This window comes from Melanerpes formicivorus, unplaced genomic scaffold, assembly GCF_026170545.1.
Source record: "Melanerpes formicivorus ecotype bairdi unplaced genomic scaffold, bMelFor1.0.p_v2 SCAF_94, whole genome shotgun sequence".
Taxonomy (NCBI): Eukaryota; Metazoa; Chordata; class Aves; order Piciformes; family Picidae; genus Melanerpes; species Melanerpes formicivorus.
Window position 1 is genome coordinate 789843 of NW_027142446.1, and position 26659 is coordinate 816501.

Sequence of the window (26659 nt, forward strand, 5' to 3'; positions counted from 1 at the left end):
CCTGGGGGTGCTGACTGACAGCTGCCTAAACATGAGCCTGCAGTGTGCCCAGGTGGCCAAGAAGGCCAATGGCATCCTGGCCTGCATTAGGAATAGTGTGGCCAGCAGGAGCAGGGAAGTCATTGTGCCCCTGTACTCTGCACTGGTTAGGCCACACCTTGAGTCCTGTGTCCAGTTCTGGGCTCCTCAGTTTAAGAAGGACATCGAGACACTTGAAGGTGTCCAGAGAAGGGCAACAAGGCTGGGGAGAGGCCTTGAGCACAGCCCTGTGAGGAGAGGCTGAGGGAGCTGGGGTTGTTTAGCCTGGAGCGGAGGAGGCTCAGGGGTGACCTCATTGCTCTCTACAGCTACCTGAAAGGAGGTTGTAGCCAGGAAGGGGTTGGTCTCTTCTCTCTAGCAACCAGTAGCAGAACAAGAGGACACAGTCTCAAGCTGTGCCGGGGAAGTTTAGGCTGGAGGTGAGGAGAAAGCTCTTCACTGAGAGAGTTGTTAGCCATTGGAATGGGCTGCCTGGGGAGGTGGTGGAGTCCCCATCCCTGGAGGTGTTCAAGAGGGGATTAGACCTGGCACTTGGTGCCATGGTGTAGTAGTCATGAGGTGTTGGGTGACAGGTTGGACTCGATGATCTTTGAGGTCTTCTCCAACCTTATTGATTATATGATATGCTGTTGTTGATTCTGAACTCTGTGCTGAAAGGCCTAAATTAAGCAAATAGCAGTAAAGGAGTATTGCAGCCCCAGCGGAGACACTTCTGTGGGTTCCTCTCCTGTCACTACTCTTCAGGAAAGTTGGTAAGAAGTTTTGAAATGAGATTGTGGAGAGAAAATGGACCTGAAAGGCAAACCCACCGATTTTTCTCTAGGAAGTCGTACACAAAGCTGAGCAGGCAGAATTGCTCAGCAGACTCTCTGCAAAGTGGCTTTGCACAGCGAACGATCCCCTACAAAATCTGATCTGAAAACCACTGCATTTGTTATGCATGCCTGGAGATGACTGCTGAACATGCAACTAGCAGGAAATCACAGAATCACAGAATGGTCTGGGTTGGAAGGGACCTCCAAAGCTCATCCAGTCCAAATCCCTCTGCACTCAGCAGGGGCATCCTCAACTAGATCAGGTTGCCCAGAGCCCTGTTGAGCCTCAACTCAAATATCTCCAGGGCTGGGTCCTCAAGCACCTCCCTGGGCAACCCATTCCAGTGTTCCACCACCCTCAAAGTAAAGAACTTGATCCTAACATCCAATCTAAGTCTACTCTTCTCTAGTTTGAAGCCATTGCCCCTCATCCTATCACTGCAGGCCTTTGTAAGCAGTCACTCTGCATCCTTCTTGTAGGTCCCCTTCAGGTACTAGAAAGTCAGACCCCATACTTTGCTAGTGACTTATGCACAAATATATCTGTGTGAATATTATTATCTTATTGACTTAATTTATTTCAAAATGTCTTAGACAAATATCCCACCTTGTGAAGTTTTCCAGCTGGTGCCCTGTTCTTGCTTTAAATGTTCCTCATTCACTTTTGCTTTGTGCACAGCGCTCTGGAGCCACAGCAATGCATTTTGGGTGTTGTGATATGATTTCACTTCCTCACCAGGCAATCCTCAAACTTGCCAAAGACTCAGGATGGCAACATGATCCCAGTGCTGTAACACCCTGCTTCCAGCCTTTCAGTGCTTATTTAGCATTTCTGCTAGCTCTTGCCATTGCCCTTCAATTTTCCATCACTCATCTTCCACCAACTCCCCATCACAGCCAAGTGTGCTCTGTCAGTGGCACCTGACATCATGGAACTGTTTTAATCCATGATGACATATGAATGTCTATATGTTTACTGTATGACTCCATGTTTAGGATCTTTTCCATATGTGTGTTTTCTTACAGCATAATATTTCTGTCAAAATAACTGCTGCAGATACAAATACAGTGGCCTGAAGGAGCATATATTTGACCCTTCTCTAATAAATCACAGTACTGAGATGTCAAACATGCTAGTAGAAAGGCACAGGGCATGCAGCATGCAGCTATGAAGCAGCCTTCCTCTTGCCTTTGCTCTACATTCACACGCTTTGGAGCTCATTTCCACTATCACTATGATTTTAATTGAGAAAGCAGCTGTGCAGATAAAGTCATTTCATGAGTTCAAAGCATTTCTTGAATGAGTCTAGCAAATCTGTTGCTAAGAGGCCATGCAAATTCACTTTAGAAGGGAAATTAGATGATCTGCGAGCATGCAGTTCATGAGAGGCATAGTTAGCTTTGCCTTCAGCTGCTGTGTCTGATGGTCATAAGAGTGAGGACCAGGTCCATAGGAGTACCAAACATGCCATGATCCTGCTGCCAAAGTAAATTATGAGCCAAGGAGATCCTGTGATAGGGGAAATGGTACTTTTGCTTTTGGCCTGAAGACCCAAGTAAGATTTTGCTGTCAATTGAGCTCATCATGGCAGACAAGCCTGTGTGTCTGAGGCTGAAGAAAACTGTGACTGCAGAGAAGGAGGAAACTTATGACAAGTCACTGACAGCTTAATCCACCCACAGAAGGTATTGCAGGGGCACAGAAACAGTTGATGGGGGAATATGGCTACTTTCCTCTGCTCTCCAGTTGTCAGCCTTTGCTGGCTGTGCTTTTCTTCTCAAAGGCAGATGTTAGCATCACGTGCGTTGCACGAAGCAGGGCTGGGCTGTTAGAACAGACCCTTGGACCTCAATCTGTAGTTTTGCAGGCAAATTTGAGTTTCTGACACTGCATGGCTTTTACTATGAATACATGCTGTGACCCTCCAATCAATCAAGTCAGGCTATTCTGGGTAAGCCCCAGCATAAGTTCTCAAGTAAATATTTCTCAGAAAATCCCTTCTGTAGAGAATTGGTCCACAATTCAAAGGATTCCTGCCATCACTTAAAGATGTAACCATCCATTCTATGAGCTGAAGATGAGTTGACAATTTCACCAGTTCTGAGGTAGAAACGTACTTTCAGCTCGTTCTCCTCCCCTGTAAGAGACTCTGAAATAAAGAATAGAATGGAATAGAATGGAATAGAATGGAATGGAATAGAATGGAATAGAATAGAATAGAATAGAATAGAATAGAATAGAATAGAATAGAATAGAATAGAATAGAATAGAATAGAATAGAATAGAATAGAATAGAATAAGCCAGGTTGGAAGAGACCTTCAAGATCATTGTGTCCAACCCATCAACCAATCCAACCCACCTAAACAACTAACCCATGGCACCAAGCACCCCATCAAGTCTCCTCCTGAACACCTCCAGTGATGGTGACTCCACCACCTCCCCAGGCAGCACATTCCAATGGGCAATCACTCTCTCTGTGTAGAACTTCTGCCTAACATCTAGCCTAAACCTCCCCTGGCGCAGCCTGAGACTGTGTCCTCTTGTTCTGGTGCTGGTTGCCTGGGAGAAGAGACCAACTCCTACCTGGCTACAACCCCCCTTCAGGTAGTTGTAGAGAGCAATAAGGTCACCCCTGAGTCTCTTCGTCTCCAGGCTAAGCAGCCCCAGCTCCCTCAGTCTCTCCTCACAGGGCTGTGCTCCAAGCCCCTCACCAACTTCGTTGCCCTTCTCTGGACTCGTTCCAGCAAGTCAACCTCCTTCCTAAACTGAGGGGCCCAGAACTGGACACAGTACTCGAGGTGTGGCCTAACCAGTGCAGTGTCCAGGGGTAAAATGACCTCCCTGCTCCTGCTGGCCACACTCTTCCTGATGCAGGCCAGGATGCCATTGGCCCTCTTGGCTGCCTGGGCACACTGCTGGCTCATGTTCAGCCTGCCATCAACCAGCACCCCCAGGGTACTTCTCTGCCTGGCTGCTCTCAGCCACTCTGACCCCAGCCTGTAGCTCTGCATGGGGTTGTTGTGGCCACTGTGCAGAGCCTGGCACTTGGCTGTGTTCAATCTCCTGCTCTGCCCATCTGTCCAGCCTGGCAAGGTCCCCCTGCAGAGCCTCTCCAACCCTCGAACAGATCAACTCCTGCCCCCAGCTTGCTGTCATCTGCAAATATACTGACGATGGACTCAATGCCCTCATCCAGATCATCAATAAAGATATTGAACAGTCTGGGGCCCAGCACTGATCCCTGGGGCACACCACTAGTGCCTGGCTGCCAGCTGGATGTGGCACCATTCACCACCACTCTCTGGGCTCAGCCTCCAGCCAGTTCCTAACCCAGCTCAGAGTGCTGCTGTCCCAGCCAGGGGCTGACAGCTTGGCCAGGAGTTTGCTGTGGGGGATGGTGTCAAAGGCCTTGCTGAAGTCCAGGCAGATTCCATCCACAGCCTGCCCCACATCCACCAGGCAGTCCCCTGGGCATAGAGGGAGATCAGGTTGGAGAGGCAGGACCTGCCCTTCCTAAATCCATGCTGGCTGGGCCTGATCCCTTGGCCATCCTTAAAGTGCTGTGTGATTGCAGTCAGGATGACCTGTTCCATGATCTTGCCTGGCCAATGTCAAGCAGGTAAAGAAGCAGAGCAATGAGATCTGTTTTTAATTCTCTAAACCAGAGGCAGTTATAAGTTCCACACATTTTGAAACTAGATGTGGATTAGCTGAAGCCAAAATCTGCAATACTTAACTGGCTGGATACTTCTGTAAGTACACAGTCCTCCTCCAATCTTCTGGTTACTTAGTGTAACTAATCAACATTTGAACTCTTTATAAGGAGAATGCTTCCCAGAAAATACTTTGTCTCTTTCCATTATTTCTATTGAAAATGTCTAATGATTCTCACCACAGGAGTATTTTAAGCAGGTTCACTCAGAGTAATGCAGAGCTGCATTAATTTATTTAGCTCCTTTTAGCAGAATAATCCTTTCATGAGTGAAAAACCCTAAGGCAGCAGCTGGTTACGAATGTATATGAAAATCTGTGTTCTTCACAGAGTCACACAAAGTTAGGGGTTGGAAGGGACCTCAAAAGCTCATCCAGTCCAACCTCCCTGCCAGAGCAGGATCACTTAGAGCGCATCACACAGGAACACATCCAGGCAGGTTTTGAGTATCTCCAGAGAGGGAGAGTCTACAGCCCCCCTGGGAGGCCTGTTCCAGGGCTCTGTCACCTTCACAGAGAAAAACTTTTTCCTCATGTTTCCATGGAACTTTTTATGCCTCAGCTTCCACCCATTGCCCCTTGCCCTGTCACTGGGCATCACCCAGCAGAGCCTGGCTTCATCCTCTTGGCACTCACCCTGCACATCTTTATAGCCATGAATGAGGTCACCCCTTAGTTTCCTTTTCTCCAAGCTAAAGAGACCCAGCTCCCTCATCTCCCCTTGTAAGGAAGATGTTTCATCGGGTAGTGGGGGAAAAAAATGTCTGCAACTACACCAAAAGGTGCAGTGTGAGCACCAGAGAATTCAGCCCAGAGAAGCCCTTATAAATACCCAAGTTACAGAAAAGGCCTCTCGTGAACATTGCATTTTCCATTCAATACTAACAATCAGCCACAGATCTTTGAGCAATCAGGCTCCGTGGGTTTGGGTGTTCAAAGAGTTGCTGTCTGCTACGTTATCTCCAAGTGAAAAATTTGCTGAGCACCACTCATGCTTTTCTTTCTGACACAAAGCAGAAATGCTTCCAGTTGTCTCTAGCAGTTCTGTAGCTAATTTGATTGGTGTGCAGGGAGTTGGCATGTAGAACTACAAGGCATCTGGGACTGAGCTGTTGGAAGGAGTGGGTCCAGTGTGAGAAAATGTCAATGTCTCTTTACCCATCATAGCACCTGCACCCACCTGAAATGGGGCTGCAGTGCTTTTCTTTCTCACACTTGTCAGACCATCTCATTTCTCCTAGGAGTGGAGCTGCACAATGCAGTGAGAGCACTCAGGTCACTGCAGCAGTGGTGCTGAGGGACATTAGCATGGCTGGACAGCTTTCAGTTCAGAGCAGACCACAGGGCTATAATCTTTAAGTTGGCTCCACACTGCCTCCCTGCTTCAGGATAAGTAGGATTTCACTCAAAGGTGATGTCACACCCCATCATAGTTTAAGTAATGGTATTGAAATGTATTTTTAGTGAGCAATAATGTCCTAGGCATAATATGCTACTGCTGCTATCACACTGGAACTGAGTCTGCCACCAGTGCTAGTTAGATTTGAGCTATCAAATAATCCATCAGACCATGACTGAACTCCTAACTAAGAAGCATTCTTGCCTACCTTGCTTTTAACACACGTTTTGTAACATAAATATTGTAAACTTGATGAAAATGTGGAGTTTTCCTGAATAGTTTCCTAGCTCAACTGGTTGGGTTTCAGGAGGAAGTCTGTCAGTGAGAATTGTATGAGCAGAACAGAGCATACAAGCTGGAACAAATGAATACTTTAATGAAATGAACCTGAAATTCACCATCATGATTAATGGTTCTCTAAGCTCTAATAATGATATAGAATCAGAGATTTGTTTCATTTGGAAAAGACCTCTAAGACAATCGAGTCCAACTGTCAAACTAACAGCACCGTGGCCATTAAACCATGTCCCAGTGTGCCATGTCCACACATTTCCTGAACACCTCCAGGGATAGTGATGCACTTGGGCATTCTGTTCCAATGCTGCAAATGCCCATTGCTGGCTCATGTCCAGCTTCTCATCCACCACCCAAGTCCTTTCCTGGAGGACTGCTCTCAATCTCATCATCCCCCAGCCTGTATTGATAATCAAGGGTTGCCCTGACATAGGTGCAGCACATTTCACTTTGTCTTATTGAACCTCATGAGGTTCTCCTCCAGCCTGTCCAGGTCCTTTTGTGTGATGGGTTATGCCCATCCTGAAAGCAGGGACAGGGGGGAGGACTTGTGAGAGCATTTCCCTCCCTGGAGGGGGTTTTCCCCCTGGGAAACTGAGTTAGTCGGTTCCACTGCCCCTCCCTGTCCAGCAAGCCTATAAAAAGTAGGACACTGCAGCCATTTCCTGGATGAGAGCTACTGCTGCTGGCTTCCTGCTTTTCTGCCACGTGGTCAGGCCTGGTCCTCTCCCTGCTACATCCATGCCTCTGCAAAGGATTGGGTTTGTATTCATATTTTCCCCATCCATCCTTGTTCCTTACCCTTGTGAACCCTTCCTGTTATTGAGATAGATATATATATATATTTGGGTTTTTTTAAAAGAAAATTCTTTACCTCTCTACTTCCAGGCCGACTGCAAATTATTTCTTGGTGGATTTGCTCCTTTCCTTTCTTTCCCTCTCTATTGGGAAAGAGGAGGGGGGAGCGGGGAAGGGATTCTCAGCCTTGCCCCCATCTGAGCTCTTAAATCCCAGTTAAGGCTCAAACCACATTTTGGATGGCATCTCATCCTTGAGTCTTATGAACTGCACCACTTAGCTTGGTGTCTGCAGACTTGCTGAGGGTGCACTCAATCCCACTCTTTGTGGCTTTGATGAAGATACTAACTAGCACTGGTTCCCATATGAGCCCCTGAAGGACACCTCTTTTTACCTGTCTCCATCTGGACATAAAGCCATTGACCACTACCAACCAACCAACCAACCAATTCCTTATCCACTGAATAGTCCACCCACACATCTCTGGTTTAGACAGAGGGGGGCATCATGTTAAAAGCTTTACTGAAGTCTAGATAGATGACATCCATGGCCCTTCCCTTGCCCACCATCATCTTTCATACCCAGCTCTTGGAGTTTAGCAGGAAAGAACCCTCTCTGCCCTGCTCTAGTTTAGGCTGGACATAGGGAGGAATTTCTTCACAATGAGAGTGGAACAGGTTACCCAAACATGTGGTTGAGACCTCATCCTTGGAGACATTCAAAGTCAGACTTGATGGAGCCCTGGGCAGCCTGATCTATTTGGAGGTGTTATTAGTAACTGAGCTCAAGATAAACATTGCCATAGTGACATTAATGTTTCATATCACACAGTGAGCAAAGCTGCCTGGGAAGACACAGAGGCAAGGGGACAATTTTCTTAGTGATCTATATTAATTTTTTATAGAAGAAAGTACACCAGATTTGAAGTTGGATGGATGTTCACTTGAAAGTATCTGGAGAAATTCTGATCTCTGAGCTGTTTTATTGCCTTACAAAGCTTTGCAGCAGGCTAACCACACATGGCTCTAAACACAAGAGCCATCCTAGTGTTTTGTCGTTAGCTATTACATCATTACATTACATTACTCTTTGGTACCCCTCAAACTGTAAGAGTTTTTCTGCATCTGCATTTATAACAATGCATCCCTACATTTAGACTGGGACCAGGGCTTTGATCTTGCAAGCAGTTCTTAAATACTCCTTTACACAGAGCTGCTTCTAGTAGTAAGTCTTCTCGACTGGGTTGATAAGAAGCCATATATTCAGAGTTTGATTCCCTTCCTAGGGATACCAGCAAAGTGCCAGTTACCCTGTGGTGCCCCTTGGGGAATGTGTCTGCTGGCTGAGGGGCTGTAATGTTATGACCTTTCCCTCCCTGTTGATTTTGTCAAGAAAAGTCAGATTTCAGTCCAGCTTGGGATTTGAGGACTTTGCATAGTGTCCCACAACTGCAGGTTTGTCAGAAAGCTCAGGTCTAACAGACAGCTTCAGTTTTTGTCCATCAATTTCTACAGAAGCTACTCCAAAAGCCCATGTGTAACCTCTAGGGTCTTTGAAACGCCCTTCTCTCAGAAAATCAATTCCCAAAATACAAGGTGCGTCAGGTCCGGTCACAACTGTATGCTTCCTCCATTGTTTACCAGTTAAACATATCAACCTCAACCTTAGTTAACTCTTGAGATCCACCAGTGACTCCCAGAATAGTTATGGACTCTGATCCCTGATAATTTGATGGCATTATGGTGCACTGAGCTCCTGTGTCAACCAAGGCCCTGTACTTCTGAGACTGTGAAGTGCCAGGCCACTCTGCCTTTCTCCCAGTCTAGCTCCACCATCCCTCTACCAGCTGCACTTGTATCTGGGGATTATTTTCACAAGCTGGCAACCCACATCAGATATCCAGCTATAAGAATCCTCTAATGTTCTCCCAAAAAAGCCAGCTAGAACTTCTCCACACCCTGGGTTCACATCTGGTCCAAATGTAGTCTTACCTTGACTCTAGGCAATCCCAGTGGCCCATTCTGTGTTCTTTCACGTGTTTCCAACACACACTTGTGGCTGGAAGCAGAGATTGTAGAGCTGCCGCCTGGGAACATGCAAATGCTGAATTCACAGAATCATGGAATCACACAGAACCACAGAATGGTAAGGGCTGGAAGCGACCTCTGAAGATCATCTAGTCCAACTCCTCCCTGGCCAAAGCAAGTTCACCTAACAGCTGCACAGGACAGTGTCCAGGCAGGCTTTGAATGGCTTTGGAGATGGAGACTCTACCACCTCTCTGGACAGCTTGTTCCAGTGCTCTGTCACCATGAAATGAAAGACGTTTCTTCTCATGTTTAAATGGAACTTTCTATCCTCAAGTTTGTGCCCACTGCCCCTTATCCTGTCACTGGGCACCACTGAAAAAAAGACTGGTCCCTTCTTCCTGACGCCCACCCTTTAAGTATTTGTGAGCACTGATAAGATTTCCCCTCAGTCTTCTCTCCAGGGTAAAAAGCCCCAAGTCCCTCAGCCCTTTTTCACAAAACAGATGCTCCAGTCCCCTAACCTGGGGACCCCAGAACTGGACACAACACCTCAGATGTGGCCTCACTGGAGTAGAGGGGGAGGAGAACCACCCTTGACCCAACCTTCTTTTTCTCCAAATGCTTTGGGATGACACCCAGAACGAGCTGTTCTGGCTTCATCCCCAACTTTCCAGGGATGGAGGTGAGGCTGACTGGCCCATACTTTCCTAGGCCTTGCTCTTCCTCGAAGACTGGATTGACATTGGGCTTCCTCCAGCCCTCAGGCACCTTGCCTGTTCTCCAGCACCTTTCAAAGATGATGGAGAGCAGCCCAGCAATGACTTCTGCAGCTGCCTCAGCACTCATGGGTGCATCCCAGCAGGACTCTTGTGGATATCCATTTTTCAAATTGATGTCTGACTTGGTCCTCATCAACCAAGGGAAATTCTTCCCTTCTTCAGGCACAATGCTTTCCATAGGTCTGGATTCACAAGTCAGGTGTGCAACTTTGAGCACCTGAGATAACCCATCTGTATGCAACTTTTGATAACCACTCATAAATAAATCCTGGTTTGAGTTACCTGTAGCCCTTCAGAAGCAATTGACTCTTCTCAGGGGAGAGCACTACTATTAAATGCAACTCTTCCTCTTTATGAAATTTGTAATACTTGGGGGAAAAATATATTACAATCTGCAGGAAATAATAAGTCTTCTTTGTATGTGAAAGACATTAAATGATCTCCTTACAGCCATGGAGCTGAAAGTTGCTCTCAGTAGAAACTCTCTGCCTGATAATATCATAAATAACACTTTGATGATAGTGGTAATTTCTAGAGATATTCCATACCCAGGCCAGTGGTCAAATAATGTTGTATCCTTGTTTGCAGTCACAGAGTCACAGATTGGGTTGGAAGGGATCCTCAAAGGTCATCTTGTCCAAACCCCCTGCAATGAGCAGGGACACCTCCAACTAGTTCAGTCCTGTCACTCATTATCACAGTCTCATCTGCAGCTCCCCAACAAGAAATATTGCCATTTATTAGTGTAATTTGAACAGCAGATTGCTGAGGGAGATCTTTGAGGGCTTCTGAATGCTGATTTCCTCTTGCAAACTGGAAATGAAAATGTCTGCACAGAAACATTTGTCTGGAGACAAATGCAGTTTCCTAGCACCTACCTTTGGTATATCATCAGTGAAGCACAAGAGGTGTCATGGGAGATGCTTGATGAACCAACAGCAAAATCAATCTGGAGGGAAGCAGCACAGTAATTAAGACCCAGTGAATTCTGATGTCCCTCTGGCAGTAGGGGAACTCTCCAACTTCCACATGCAGCTGAAGAAAAGCTGTGAGAGAAAACACAGAAAGAAACTGAGATTCATTTCTAGGTACTGGACTGTGCAGTGGAAGGACATTGCCAGCTTTGCAGGAGTTTGTCTCAAGATAAGTACCTGTCTCATTTCAACTGGTTTTGTTTAGTGTCTCCCTCACCTCCTCCCCACACACACACACACACGCTCTGATCAGTAACACATCACTCCATCCTGTTGTTACTCAAGCAGGCCAAGAGTGGAAAGAATAATTTATTTAGACCTGCTTCTTCTTTTCCTGATTGTCACTGCCATGAATAGTTTTCTTATTTTACCAAACACATGCTTTAATGTACTGAAATGTTTTGAAGGCACACCCAGGCACCAAACATGAAAATCAACTCTGGTGGAATTTCATTACCATCAGATACCATGCTAGCAGAAAACCTTCATCAACCTGTCACTGCAGACCTTATAGAGGCCTTCCAGTACCTGAAGGCAGCTACAGGAGCTTCAGAGGGACTTCTTGCAAGGGATTGTAGTGATAAGACAAGGAGCAATGGATGGTGGAAGAGGGCAGATTTAGACTGGAGATTCGGAAGAAATTCTGTGCAGTGAGGGTGGTGAGACACTGGCACAGGCTGCCCAGGGAGGTCATGGATGCCCTCTCCCTGGGGGTGTTGAAGGGCAGGCTGGATGAGGCCTTGAGCAGCCTGGGCTGGTGGAAGGTGTCCCAGCCCATGGAAGGGGCTTTGGAACTAGATGACCTTTAAGGTCCTGTCCAACCTAAACCATTCTGTGATTCTATGATTCTATGATTTTGATTATGTCCCAAAGTCATAGTTTTCCACAAAAAATTGTGGAAGATGATGTTCAGAGAATGAGATCCCTGAAATTTCCAGATTCTGTCTTTCATGCCATGGATTACAACTTGGGAGAAAGTTGATGCATGCTACCACTCCAGCTCAAACTGTCACTTGCTGAAACCATGCTTCAGTATGCCCCCTTATTCTTTTTGAGAGAAGAGGACACTAATACCTTGTGTTCTCATATGGCACTACAACAAATTGTTCCTGTCTATCAACACCAACATCAGTTACATCCACAAGGCTTTGGCCTGATGCTTATTCAACAGTAATATTGTTGTGAACAGATGGATTTTATCCTGCTGATGAAACTCCCAGCCGTAACACAATCTTACTTTATCTTTGGGTATTTTTAAAGACCCAGTTTAAAAGCCATGACAAGCATGGATGCTCAAGGCAAATGCCAGCACTACGTGTTACCTGGTAACCAAGAAGGGATGGTCTGTTGGGAAGTGACAACGGCAAGTGAATGTATGCCAGAGCGGCTCTCAGCAGACAGAGAGGTGGTCACCATGGATTTTGCTGCTCTGAAAGGAAAGATCATCATGACCTGGTATCATTTCATGGGAGAAATAAAAAAAGGGTTTTCCTTTTACATGCTTCTATGAATGCAGAGGGCATTCATAACCTCTGGTATCAGGTACTGCTGGAATTGCTACTTTTATCTGTCCATGAAGGAGGAAATTTCCCAGAACTAAGGAAGAAAATGAGCCACAATTGTCCAGTGAAAAGAGCTTGGAAAAGTGAACTGCTCACAGTACAAAGTTCCCGAGTGTCTAGCAGCACACCTTTGGTCAAAACAGACCTATTTCATGGAGCTGTCAGGAGTTGGTTTCTTTCAGTGGGTTCAAACATCTGTTTATCTTCCCTGGACTTTCCTCAATAAAACAAACCAACCTGGCTGTCTGGAAATTCATCATCTCAAAGCCACAAGGTGTTTCTTTTGGTTGGGAGAGCTCTGTTACTCAGCGATTCACCAGGGGCCAGGAGCTAAAGCAAAGGCAACATCACAGCATCCAGACAGATATGTATTTTTTTCTGTCAAACCAGGAAAAGGGAACAATATTTCTAAAGAAAAATCTTGCTTCAAATGTTTGTTACAAGTGTTGTCCAAAGCGCCCACAAAGCCAGCAGAAACCAAATCATGCAGATAGGAACCAAAATATTGGAGTGACATAAAAAAGGTTTCTATTTAGGGAGGCATTGGTGCTGTGTTTTTTATTTCCCAGTGATATACAGGACAACCACAGCTTAAATGTTTGGGTTTGCAGAGCAGGCTTAAAATAGCATCCAAAAATGCATGATTTTTCTGAAGCTATTCCTGGCTGGCGTCTCGTGTTGCATCGTTCTGGGCTACTGCTGGGAGCAGAAGTGTCAGCAGCCGAGGTAAAGGAAAGAAAAAGGACTCATGCCAGACAGTCTGCCATGCCCTTACAGAGGTAACATGCAGTCCTGGACTCTCACAATTCATTTCTCACGACTGTATCAGGTGGCATAGCCTGCACTTTCCTAGGGGCTGCAGAATCCAGCCCATCCCAGCATCTGTAGCAGATTTCAGATCATCTTTGTTACTGGGGACTGTGCTGCAAATAGCCAGACTGACAACACTGAATTCACAGAATCACAGAACCAATAAGGCTGGAAGAGACCTCAAAGATTCACCTGTGAAACTTCAGTCTTCAGAAGGAGGTCCAGCTGTCAGGAGAGAAGGCACTGAATTAGATCTCTAGAGCAGTTAGTGATAACGAGGAAAGGCCAAAGCCTGTAAGGAAAAGCCAGGGCCCGTTCCCCAAGGAAGTGATTCTTCACAATGGATGTTTTCTGCTGCTTTCTGAAGACCATGGGAGCACAGCTTGTGCTTGTTGAAACCACAGTGGGAGCAGCTTGCTTTGTTAAGATCTGTATCTATCTGCTCTTCGGTTATTTTCCAGATTTGTCTGAGACATTTATTAAACACATCCCAAATAACTAATCAAAAAGCTTTTAAGAATGTTTACATGCAAAGACAAGGGATAAATTATTCAGCATCTACTCATGCACAAATTTCTGGAAAGTACTTCAGTATGTGCAGCAGACAGCTGGAGGGACCTGGACAGGCTGCAGAGCTGGGCCCAGGACAACCTCAGGAGGTTCAACAAGACCAAGGGCAAGGTCCTGCAGCTGGGTCAGGGCAATCCCAAGCACTGCTATAGGCTGGGCAGGGACTGGCTGGAGAGCAGCTCTGAAGAAAAGGCCTTGGGGGTACGGGGGGAGGAGAAGCTCAACAGGAGCCAGCAGAGAGCACTTGCAGCCCAGAGAGCCAAGCAGAGCCTGGGCTGCAGCAAGAGAAGTGTGGCCAGCAGGGCCAGGGAGGGGATTCTGCCCCTCTGCTCCACTCTGCTGAGACCACAGCTGGAGCTCTGGGGCCAGTGCTGGGGCCTCTGTGCCAAGAAGGATCTGGAGGGGCTGGAAGGTGTCCAGAGAAGGGCCACGAGGATGATCAGAGGGCTGGAGCTGCTCTGCTCTGAGGACAGACTGAGAGAGTTGGGTCTGTAAAGGCTGGAGAAGCGAAGGCTCCCAGGAGACCTCATTGTGGCCTTCCAGGATCTGAAGGGGGCTACAAGAAAGCTGGGGAGGGACTTTTGAGGGTATCAGGGAGTGATAGGACTAGGGGTAATGGAAAAAAAAAACCTAGGAATGGGTAGATTGAGATTGGCTGTGAGGAAGAAGTTGTTCTCCATGAGGGTGGTGAGAGACTGGCACAGATTGCCCAGGGAGGTGGTGGAAGCCTCCTGCCTGGAGGTGTTTGCAGCCAGGCTGGATGTGGCTGTGAGCAACCTGCTGTAGTGTGAGGTGTCCCTGCCCATGGCAGTGGGGTTGGGACTGAATGATCCTTGAGGTCCCTTCCAACCCTGACAATTCTATGACACTATGATTCTGTGTGCTTACCCCTCCTCAGGAAAGCAGTAGATACTCACCAAACAGAGAAGGGGCTCATGCCACCTAGTTGTGCTGCACTGAGAGCTGTGGCCCCAGCCTGGGCATGGCTTTCACACTCCTGAACTGCTGATTTCCAGATAGACTATGCTGAGGGAGAGAGGCTGCAGAGATGCTATTTGCAAGGGCAAATTCCCCAGACTGCTTCTGCAGGTGCTGCCCACCCCATGTGCTTCCCTTCCAGTCTTCTCAGACTCCAGGAGCACTCCTGTCCAGGCCTCTCTACTATCCATGTTCCAGAGTCCTGAGCAATTAAAACTGCTGGTTCCATCAGCAGATTTTTTAGTATTTAAGCCTGGGTGGCACCTCAGGAACCTCAGTGATAAACTAGCTTCCTTCCTATGTGTGTGCTTGACCGTACCAAAAATATTGTGTCTGTGTCAAGCCCTGTCCTACATGAAATGCTTTGGTTGGAGGAGGGAGGTCCAAATCACAGATCTGCCAACAGAGGGATTCTGCTGTTGGGAAAGTATATGAAAACAAGGAGAATGAAAAAACAGATACTGCTTTTTTCCTCAACACTTGCAAGGTCAGCTGCTGCTTTTTATGCTAGATCAGTTCAGCCAGCACTGTGATGGGAGTCCTGCAACTGCTTGCAATGGTTGATGGAGAATATTTGCAGCACTGGTTTGTTCTGGAGTTCTGGAGGCAGAGATCTTGACCTGGTGACTGTACAGGGAAGATTTATGTGCATGCAGCACAGCAGCTTCTAAACATGTTCCCAGTGTTATTTAAGGGAAGTGTGTTACAGCTCCTCCACACATCATTGCACCTTAAATGAATGGAGCTGCTTAATAGTTTTGCTAATGAGGGCACCAAACACCAAACTTCCACTGGAGCCTTTGAGCACAGGGATTTGTTTCTAGCAATGTGTCATCTCCAGTTCTCAGTTACACTGGAGGCATTACTCAAGTGACAAAAATAGTAAGATTATTGCTCATGTATGTATGCATTGGAGTTATTTGCATGAGATTGACAGGGAATGCCTGCCTGTCCTTAAAAACAAGCCAAAAAAGGAAAATATGGTATGATGCTGCAAAATGGCATGTGAATTACCTCACTTTCTCCTCTCGGGCTGTCACTCACTACAACTCACATTATAGACACAACAGAGTACTCCACATCTTGAAATGAATCTACCACTTACATCCAGAGGACTCTTTTAAGCTTGCTAATCCATTGGAAAAATAGCTCATTCCTCTGAGAAGTGAACAGCACCCACTGAAAGCAGTCCCAATACTGGCATTTTATTACACTAAAACATATGTGCAAGTACAGAAGTATACACATTTGTATGCATGTAATCTGCAGTGCTGTACAGCTAGCTACACATAACCACGTGTGTGTGTGTGTGTGTGTGTGTGCATGTACACACACAGAGCGAGTGTGCATGTATCCTGTGCACATACATACATCAAGAAAAATAAAGATATCCATACACAATAATGCAGCTATGAAGGAAAATCACTTTTCTGCAACAGCTGCAACCAAGCACTATGGAGCATTCAGTAGGGAAGTTAAAAGTGATTGCAGAGTTAAAATAATTGATTAATGCTCCAAAACAAGGGGAAAGCAAAGGAGTAAGAAAAAGGAGCAGAAACCAACGTATGACACTTTGATTCTAAAATAGCTTTCAGTTAATAGCGATGGATTTGCCGTTATTATGGTACACATACAGTCTCTCCCTCTGAGAGGTTGAGTATCTTCGGTGAGAAGTTCACCAGATACGGTTTTTAATGTACAACTATAAAGGGAAAAGCATCTAACAAATCCCAAGCATCAGCAGAGCTGGGGGCACCCTTACAAGCGCGGGCTCGGGGGCCCGCGCACGTGCGTGCCCACGCGAACAAAGAGCAGGGCTCAAGGCATCTGAATGAGCTTGCCAAAAATAGAGAGTTGCCCAGGCTTTGTTTAATAGCAGGCTGCTACTATCAAAATTTACCAATAGTCTTCCCAAGTCAGAGTCACTTTATGCCAGGCAGAAGAGAGCTGAAGGCTGGCCACTTTCTCTGGGAGCTGTATTTCAGCTGAGCTCATGAGAAATCCTAGCTAGTAGTGAGCATTAGTGAGAGGCTTGCTGGATGTTTATGGCACTGAGCTCACTGCAGCTACAGAAGGCAGAAGGTGCTAGCACAGGAATTATTTAACAGCTTCTCAGGCAGTTTCTGTTGTGGTTCATTTCAGAATGCCCACAGTATCACAGTGTCACTGTTCATTAGAGGTTGGAAAGGACCTCCAGAGATCATTGGATGCGACTCCCCTGCCAGAGCAGGATCACCCAGGGGAGTCTGCACAGGAATGCACCCAGGTGGGCTTTGAAAGTCTCCAGAGAAGGAAACTCCACAACCTCTCTGGGCAGCCTGCTCCAGGCCTCCGTCACCCTCACTGTAAAGAAGTTCCTCCTCACGTTGAGGTGAAATCATCTATGTTCAAGTTTGCACCTGTCATTTCCTGTCTTGTTATTTCACACCACCCAAAAGAGCTTGGCCCCCTCCACTTGACACCCACCCCTCAGATATTGACAGGCATTGGTCAGATCCCCTCTCAGTCTTCTCAAGACTAAACAGCCCCAGGGCTCTCAGTCTCTCTTCATCACTCTGATTCTTTTCATTTCAGTTGTGATCTCAGCGTGCAATAGAAAAAATCACGAACATTTCACTGTCCAAACCCCCTCTCATCTTACACACAGGAGAAATAATTACCCTGGGTCAGAGTTTCTGTCCCCTCTAATAATTTTTCTTCTAGAAGGCTGCTGAGAGCACTGAAAAGGAAATGCAAAGTTTTCTTTGGGTTATTGCAGTAATTCTAACTTCTCAGACATGGCAATTTTGAAGGCTCCACATCTTTGACACAAGCCAACACCACAATCATTTGTGGAAGTTTATTAGTTGAGCATTTCCTTCCACACCCACTGGCACAAGAGACCTGGGTACATACAATAGTTTGTTTCATCCTTTCTACAGGCCACATTTCTAAATACCAACGGGAGCTGTACTGAAGGCAAAGACTTAGCAAGCTTCAAAAATGTACTAGATGGTTACAGAGCCAATAAGAACAGCCAGTTGTGAAAGCAAACACTAAGAAAGTGTTTGAGAAGCATAAACCCCTCAGGTTCCAAGACTGTTCCCTGAATGATCTGGCAGATTGTTTTAGAATAATTTCCAACTGCAGATTACAGCATCCTCACTGCCTCCCTGCCTGCCTGTCCCTTGCTCCTCATGATATGTGTGCTCATCTTAAGGGCTTGGATACTGAGCTGACTTCAAGTGTAGATTGCCATGGGGAAGGGAGTGACACATAGTGACACATAGTATTACACCAGCAGAGATACATACATGCAGAAATGATACTGGTGAGGACAGATGCAGCCTGCTACATGTGTTTGTCTAAAATAAGCCTGAATTTCTCTACATTTATTTTGGCACCTTAGCCAGGAATACTTTGGTAATGTCACAAGACGTGAGATTTGGAACAGATCAGTGGTACCAGCACTTTGTGAGTCTGATTTGACAGCAATAATGGCTGTGGAGTAGCGTGCTGATAACGTGTTTTCCTAGCCTGTTGTTAGCAAAGCAGAGTTTTGATCCTTCACCTGGAAACCACCCAAAGCGATTGTGCCCATTTCTATTTGTAAACCTATCTAATTCTACTGTTTCAAACTCGTTTTCAATATGCCTCTAAGGTCACCAACTCTGAGCCTTTGAGTTAACCCAACCTGCTGCAGAAACTCGGTGCTTCATGGACACTGCTTTGCATGTTGAGAAACCACTGCGAGTTCATCTCCTCTTAAAACTGATCCTGATCTCCTTTCAGTTTCTGCAGCTGGCAGTCCCAGCGTGTGTTTTTATGTCAGGACTGTGACTGACTGATGTATCAGTATGAAACTACAGTTTAGTAATTTTTTTTTAAGGGCAAAAGGTCCCTTCTAAAATTATTCTAAAGGACTTCAGCCAGCAGTGTTGGAGAGCTGTTACTGAGTGCAGGTTAATCATTTTGCTGGCTCAGACCTGTTTCTACACCTGGACTGTCACATTTGAAAACAGGGAAAACTTTGAGAGAGTTATTTGTCTCCTGCCTGTTATTCATGACATGTTAAATACCATGCACACTGCCATTTTCAGATTAGACATATTATGGCAATTACCTTTGATTTTACCTCGCTTGAAATACTGCTGGGGTTGGAGAGGTTAACTTTTACATCAATAGATAGCAGTATATACTTAGGGGTATTAAGGTGAAAGCTCAAAGTAACAAACATATCTTACTGATTTTTTGTTAACAAGATTTTTAAGTCATAGAATCATAGAATCATTATGGTTGGAAAAGACCTCTAAGATGATCAAGTCCAACCTTCTACCTATCACCTCCATGACCACTAAACCATGTCCCAAAGTGTCACATCTACTTGTTTCTTGTAAACATCCAGGGATGGTGACTCCACCACCTCCATAGGTGTTCCAACCTCCAGGCTGTTCCAATCCCTGACCACTTCCGTAGGGAAGAAATTCTTTCTAATGTCCAACCTAAACCTCCCCTGGTGCCACCTGAGGCCATTTCATCTTGTCCTGTTGTTCGTTACAGGGGCGAGAAGGCCAACCCTCACCTCATTCCAGCCTCCTTTCAAGTAGCTGTAGAGGCCTCCTCCCTGCCTCTTCAGGCTAAACGATTCCAGATTCCTCATCTTCTCCTCACAACACATAAGATGATTTGCTTTTAAACAAGTCTGTGTTTTTGTTCCAGACTGAACAGTAGATCAATGCCGTTCAGTCCTGATGTCTCCAAAGTGGCATTGCCGTACATGCAGTGTTATTTCAGTAAGGAGATCTGATTTCTTATCTACTAGTCAGTTTATTCCCATGGGCTCTAGCAGAAAGATTTTCATCAAATAAGGTTGGAAAAGACCTCAGAGGTCATCAAGCCCAACCTATCACCCAACACCTTATGACTACTAAACCATGGCACCAAGTGCCACATCCAATCCCCTCTTGAACACCTCCAGGGATGGTGACTCCACCACCTCCCTGGGCAGCACATCCCAATGGCAAATTACTCCTTCTGTGAAGACCTTTTTCCTCACCTTGAGCCTAAACTTCCCCTGGCACAGCTTGAGACTGTGTCCTCTTGTTCTGGTGCTGGTTGCCTGGGAGAAGAGACCAACCCCCACCTGGCTACAACCTCCCTTCAGTTAGTTGTAGAGAGCAATGAGGTGTCTCCTGAGAAAGCAAGAAGATCTTCAGTAAGAAGATCTGATTTCTTAATCAACTAGTCAGTTTATTTCCATGGGCTCTGACAGAATTTTCATCAAATCCTGTTCCTAGAAGCATCAGTCATTGTGCTGTATCACTCTCAGATGAAGAATATTGGACATTTTGGAAATGGTAGAAAAATGTACAGCAGCTGAAATTCTTCCAGAAGTCTCAGGACTGATCATCATTTCTGTGACAATACCACGTGTTTGTCAGAGGCGTGTGTAGCTGAGTTAACACTCTACAACCATAAAGAAGATTTCTCCTTAAGGTCAGCTAGCTCATGTATGCATAAAGTTGTGAATTGGAAGGATTGCTGGAATTAGCTTAAGCTCAAAAGCCACATAGTTAACTCACTAGCTCTGCCAGCGGTTTTGTTAGTGCTGCTGTTGTATTTCCCAAGGCAATTCAAAAGCCATTGTCTGGTAGCCAGTCTGAAAGAATATGGCTTTCAAGTTTCATATCATCAGAATCCCGAATAAAGCAGTTGCTTTATGTTCAGATCCAAAACCCTGCTGTAGATGACAGATGCAATAAATACTCTGCATCCAGTGCTATAAATGATAGGAGTGATCTCACAGCCACTCACGGAGGAACCATTTGGCTTCAGCAGCCCTGAAAAGTTAGAACCACTTATTTGAACCTAAGTCTATTCTTGTCTAAGTCTATTAGTGCAGAGCTGCTTTTTGGGCTGGGATAGCATTAGTTATGTGCTGCTAAATTAGACCATAATTTCCTCTACAGTAAGATCTTAATAGCCACCCAATTAGGGTTATCTCATGGAGAGTTTACAAATACTGTGGCCTCTCTTTTGCTAATTGGCTCCCTAGGAATGCCAGAGCAGCACAGCCTCCTACCCATTGTTGTTGTGCCGTAAACTGTACACAGTGCAGTTGCCAAAGGCCCTCAGCTGCTACTGTTCTGCCAAAAGACATTTCCGATTTTTGGGGCCAATATTTCAGCCAACTTCAGTCCTAGAGGACTGGATTACTGAGTCCAGCTCAGTCTGAAGTTTGGAATGTTCACTTCAGTTTGGATATGGAATTTAAGTCAGGTCCTGACCTTGTGGGAAGTGTTCTATAGATGCCTTATGGATCCTTTTTATGAAGCCTCAAGCTTCTGAACACTCAGAGATTCTTTTGTAATTGATCCCAACTGGATGCACAACAATTAATTGTAACATTGCACTGGAAAAATCTTAAAGCACTCCAGATGGCTGTAAATCAGGAAAGCTGGTGTTGACTTGCTGGTACTGAAAGAGAATATTTGACTTTAGGACAAGACCTTAACCTTTGAAATCCGTGTATTAATTAGGAGTAAATTCCCTTAGACCATTGGGATTTGGGTAGGCTCAGAAACCCATTGCTGTTTACAAAGAACCTTTGAGATTTTGACAAGAAAGTGCTTGAACACATCGATGTTCTGCCATTACAGTGATATTTTGAACACTTCCGGGTTCTTGGACATCTAAAATAGTTGACAAAGATGAATGAGTTGATTAAGCAAAGGGAATCTTAATATAGCTTTGTGGTGAACAGCAGCAGTAATGGAAGAAGAAATGCACAGAAGTATGTGACATTTTAATTGACTGGTAGAAAAATATACATTTCTTAAAAGCTTATTGTGAACATGCCAGGGCTCCTTGCAGTTTGTCACAGCTTTTGAATATTCCTCCAGCTATTGCAAAGCACTGCAAGAAAAGACAACAGATTTTACTGAGGCTTTGTGGTCCCCACTGAAGACTACTGATTATTCTAGACAAATGGGAGGAGAGGAAACAGGCTGCAGAAAACACCAAGCGAAAGAACACAGTGTTCTATGCTTTAAAGTCCCAAAGATATTTGCCTGTATTCTGGGCGGGTCGAAGAAAGAAGTGAACTGTCCCTGGGCATCTATTTTCAGGGATTTGTAGCTTACAGCTTAATTTTTCATTCCAAAATGACAGAGCTATTTGAAGAGACAATGGTTTTGAAAACTAAACTTTCTTCCCAGTTGTTGTCACAGAGGTTGCAGTCGATTTTGAACTTGTGGCTAAGGCCAGCAAGAGACAAAACCCAGAAGCAGATAGCAGGGTCTGGGACAAGACCCTGGGCTAGGAGACAGCCATGACCTAGACTGGATGTCGAGGGTTGGGGGAAAGGCCGGGCCTTCTCCCCCCCCGTAAATAAAGGGAAGAAAATTGAAAGGGAAAAAAACCACACAGCCAGAGTAGCAAAGGAGTGTGTGCTGTGTATTTACAAAGCAGGTTAGGGAACGCAGGGAAATATATACAGAATTTACAGCATTTACAATATATATACAGAAATATACAACAAAGTAACACAGAATGAGATTTCCCTTCCCCCCCGTCTGGAGGGAGGGTTTCCCCCTCTACCCCCCTCTCTCCCCTTTTTCCCCAGAGAGGGTTAGAAAGAGAGATTAAAAAGGGAGCAGTTGTTAATTGGAAAGCAGTTAATACAGGCCTTGCAGTTTATCAGTTTCAAGGTCAGTTTGGCTGAAAGCCCAGAAAGCTGCAAGCTGCCGCAAGGAAGAAAAAGAAGTGCAGGACTGCCCCAAATACCCTGCTGTACTACAAGTTCAGAGGGTGCTTTCTACCAATCTACCAATGAAATTAGTTCAGATCTGTCTTTCATTTATAAACATTCAGCCACAATGTCCCCTTCCTTAAATGGACAGCCTCAAACGGTCACACTGGAGTACACAGACACTGTGTACTCCAGCACAAGGAGGAAAAGCTTCAAGATAGAATATTTGGTTGTGGCAAGCAGAGGTGGCAGGCACAGGAGAATGGGCTGCTGTCCTTGAGTTACAAAGAGTGTTTTGTGGGTTTGTTAATGGTGTAGTGAAAGCAGAGGTGTGGGACACAACTCTGGTCTGCACGAGTGAACATCAGCAGCAGCACCTGAGATACAACTTGCTTTACTTGCAAGGGAACGTGTAGAGATCAGTGCCCTGCATATTGTGCATCTCATCTAAGTGACATGATAACCTTATCAGGGATAAATGCAGCAAGAAAAGTAGTGAGTTTTATGTGAAATTATACTTCTTAATACTTTAAAATATACAGGTATCATGCCTGTAGCCAGAGTATCCTTTTTCTGTTTTTCATATGAGAGCTGCTTGAAGAGGTAATCCCTGTTCCCCTCTGAAATATTCAGTGAAAGGGAGACAAATAAGCTAACAGTGATCCAAATGTCATCTCTGCAACAAAACCTTTTCTTGCAGTGGTTTCCTTCTTCTAGCTTGGATTCAGCTTTTTAATTTTTTTTCCTCTGAGCTGTTTAAAGTGTTGCCAACATGAACTCCACCTTGCTGCACCTTGAAAACCTTTCTGATATGTGGAGTTGTACAATTCTACTAAACATGACAGGTTTTCTATTGATTTTTATGAAGACATGGATGTTTCACAACACCAACAAGCTGCAGAACATGTTCATGCTCTGCTAAAGCCACCAACAGACCATTTCAACAACCATGCCAGCATCTAAAGTCATTTGTGGGGACCTCAGATGAGAGATTTCAGCTGGCTGACATCTATGGAAAATAACATACTCTCAGTATTCCATATTGATAGAAGAGAAGGTTATCTAGAACTGAATTGAATACCACAGAGGAAGTTAGTACAGCCAGCAAAGTGTCGGGTGTTTTCCCTGCTTTTCCCATCCTGAAAATGGATGCCGCGTCCCAGGATGTTGCTCTGCAAGAAGAAACAGATTTTGTTTATGTTAAGACTTGAAATCTCTCTCTTTCCTCTTAGAATGCAAACATATGCAAAGCCTTTTGCCTTCTTGTTGCCTTCCATGGCAAACACATTTGTCTTCTTTATAGGATGCTGCATAATTTTCCAATTGCAGCATAACATACAGCAACTCCTTGTTAGTCAGGCTGCAAGTTGCACATGAAGGAAAGGAGCACATCAGCCTTTAGGGACAAATTAATGTTTCAGGGCTAGGTTGCTGGAAGTGCAGTCAGTGCTAATCAAGTCTGTACAGGTCACTGATTTTTTATTTTTTTTTTTTTTTTTGCAGTTTAACAGCTTAATTCAAAGTATTCTAGTGGGAAAGAAGAGGTGCTTCACTTGTGCATCCACCATTTCTCATCCTGCTGGAAGTTTCCACAGATTATGGGAGTAAAATGAGCATCTGCCCAGGGGATGAAGAAGTTAGGAATATGTTTGCCAATAATAGGAGAAAGGAAATGTTCAATGCTGATGCCTACAGTCCCCCAGAGGCTGTGCAATTCCTCCCCTTCCCTTCAGAAAGGGATTACTTTTACTTCCCTCAAATTCTTTCTGAATACTTTCTCCTGTGAGCCCCTGTGCCTTCTTTTCATCTGTATCTCTATGTAAAAAATGGATAAAAAGCCAGTAGAGGAAACTGAAGAACCATCTGAATGGAAAGAAGCAAAACAAGAACAGCATGAGTAGGTTTAAGTTAAACAGTTACTATACTGAGGCATAGAAATCTACAGCTGTGACAGCACAAAGTAAAGAAGAAAGGAATCATTTGAAAGTAATCAATAACTATAAAGCAAAGAGATGAAGAAGTCATAGAGAGAGAAAAGTATGAAGATATGTTCTACTAGGAGCTGTAGTTATAGGTACTCTAGAGACAGTGACCATCCACCAACAAATTGCTAATAGGATAAAGAAAAAAGATTTTTTGCTTTACATGCAATCTGTTGCAGACAAAAGGCACTTCGGATTTCTCATCACAAAATGTGACTTTGGTGAGAGCAGAAATCATTTGCACATGGTCAGGAAGTGTGTAGGACTGGAGAGACTGGAATCTCTGGTAGAAGACACATATGAGGCGCCAGCAGTAACAGACCTGGGGGATGAGGTGTGCTCTGCATCAGTTTTAGATAAACCCCTCAAAGGCTGAGATATAAACATTGCTTTCAGATGGGCAGAGCAAGAAACAGTTTGGCTGAAGCCATCAAGTAACTTGAACCAGATTTATTAGCCTGTAATTGATGATATATGTACACAGCACAATGGGCACCTACTATACTATGAGCAGTTGTAGAGTTTGGGAGCCACTAGAAGTAACAGTGTCTTGGACTTCAGAGAAGGCCTCTAGAATTACCCAACACAACACTGAGGAGTTGAGAAAGAAATGAGAAATGGTACTGCAATGCAAAGAGCACTAAAGCATCCTGTACAGACCTTCCTGCATCCAGCTGATTATCTTACTCCTTTAGTCAGGGAATTGCAAAGCAGGAAGCCAGGGCCCACAGTCCCATTAGAGAAACCTCCCTTTAGAGTCCTTTACCACTGCAAACCCTAACAGTTAATGTGGCTTTTATTAGAAACACTATGGCCAGCAGGGATGAGGAGGTGATCACCCCCCTGTGCTGAGCACTGATGAGGCCACACCATGAATGCTGTGTTCAGTTCAGGGCCTCTCACCACAGGAAGGATATTGAGGCGCTGGAGTGTGTCCAGAGAAGGGCAGTGAGGATGATGAAGGCCCTGGAGCACAAAGCCTACGAGCAGTCTCTGAGGGAGCTGGGGGTGATCAGTCTCAAGAGGAGGCTGAGGGGAGACTTCATTGCTCTCTCAGCTCCCCAAAGGGAGGGTGGAGTGAGGAGGGGGCAGCCTCTTCTGCCTGGTGACAAGCAACAGGACCAGAGGAAATGGTTCCAAGCTGTACCAGGGGAGGTTCAGGCTGGATGTTAGGAAATATTTCTTCACTGAAAAGATTCTCAAACATTGGATGGTCTGCCCAGGGCAGTGCTGGAGTCACTATCCCTGCGGATGTCCAAGCAGCCTGTGGAGCTGGTGCTTAGGGACATGGTTTAGTGTTGGCCCTTCAGTGCTGGGTCGAGGGTTGGACTGGATGAGCCTGGAGGCCTCTTCCAACCAGATGTATTCTACAATTCTGTGATTTAACTAAATCCTTCTGTACAATCCTTTTTTAGCACAATCTGCTCTAACTGTCTTACAGCATCTGCTTTCAAATCTGTTTTCATAGTTGATGGAAGGAAAAGCACTAATATTACACAAACAGGAGCTGCAGGTAGAGTTCTTCCATTGCCAGTTTGCAGTTCAGAGTCCTACCAATAGAGACAAATGGAGTACCTTAAAAAAGGAGACAGAGTTAAACCTACAGTTGGGTTTCTGAGTTCCCAAATTGCTTGTGGTGTTGCTGTAGAGATGATGCTGTTTGGATGCTAGGAACAAGTTCTTTACCATGAGGATGCTGGAACATTGGAACAGGTTGCCCAGCGAGGTGTATGAGGCTCCATCCCTGGAGATATTCAAGGTGAGGCTTGGCAGGGCTCTGGGCAACCTGAGCTAGCGGAGGATGTCCCTGCTGACTGCAGGGGGTTGGACTGGATGACCTTTGTAGGTCCCTTCCAACCCAGACTCTGTGGTGCTTCTGTGTTCTGTAATCATCAACATTCACACCCAAAGGACACAGGCACTTACTCTTGCAACAGGAAGAGTGCAACCTGGAGATTTTCCTGATTTTCTGTTAGGAGATCCCTGAGCTCTATCAAGCCTTGAGTCTCAAAGGTGAACTATTTAGGCATCAGGAGTCTCCTGCAACAGGGAAGCACTGTGTGCTGCATAGGGAGTAGGCCATGAAAAGGGGATACAAATTCCGCTGAATCCCTAAGGTGTCCCCACAGCCTGCTCAGCTCTGCTCCTGAATAGCATGTTCTGGGATGTCAGTGGGCACTGGACACC